This window comes from Mandrillus leucophaeus, unplaced genomic scaffold (assembly GCF_000951045.1).
Source record: "Mandrillus leucophaeus isolate KB7577 unplaced genomic scaffold, Mleu.le_1.0 Scaffold407, whole genome shotgun sequence".
Taxonomy (NCBI): Eukaryota; Metazoa; Chordata; class Mammalia; order Primates; family Cercopithecidae; genus Mandrillus; species Mandrillus leucophaeus.
The window spans coordinates 1,844,506-1,845,025 of record NW_012104332.1 but is presented as its reverse complement, the minus strand read 5'-3'; the positions used below and the strand labels follow the sequence as shown (position 1 = coordinate 1,845,025).

Genomic DNA, 520 nt, shown 5'->3' with positions numbered 1-520 from the left:
CCACAAAGTGCTAAGGGCACTGCACTTCCCAGGCAGTCTTCATACTCTGTTTACCAGAGTCTTTCTGAAATCACGTACTTTTTTTCTTTTCTTTTCTTTTCTTTTCTTTTAATTTTATTTTATTTTTTTGAGACAGGGCCTCTGTCACCCAGGCTGGAGTGCAGTGGTGGGATCACAGCTTACTGCAGCCTCAAACTCATAGGCTTAAGCAGTCTTCCTCCCTCAGCCTCCCAAATAGCTGGGAATACACATAATCTGATTTTTTTAAATTAAGTTTATTGTTTTGAGTAGGTAAGAAATAATGGCTGGGCGCGGTGGCTCACGCCTGTAATCCCAGCACTTTCAGAGGCCAAGGCCGGCAGATCACCTGAGACCTGGAGTTTGAGACCAGCCTGACCAACAGGGAGAAACCCTGTCTCTACTAAAAATACAAAATTAACCAGGTGTGGTGGCGCATGTCTGTAATCCCAGCTACTCAGGAGGCTGAGGCAGGAGAATTGCTTGAACCTGGGAGGCAGAG

The 520-nt window shown here is 45.8% G+C and overlaps 1 protein-coding gene across 1 annotated transcript in view; it reads left to right on the top strand.

Moving 5' to 3' along the window:
• SERINC5 (serine incorporator 5) overlaps nt 1-520 on the top strand; it is a 148,690-nt gene that overhangs the window by 147,224 nt on the left and 946 nt on the right. The window lies entirely within an intron of this gene.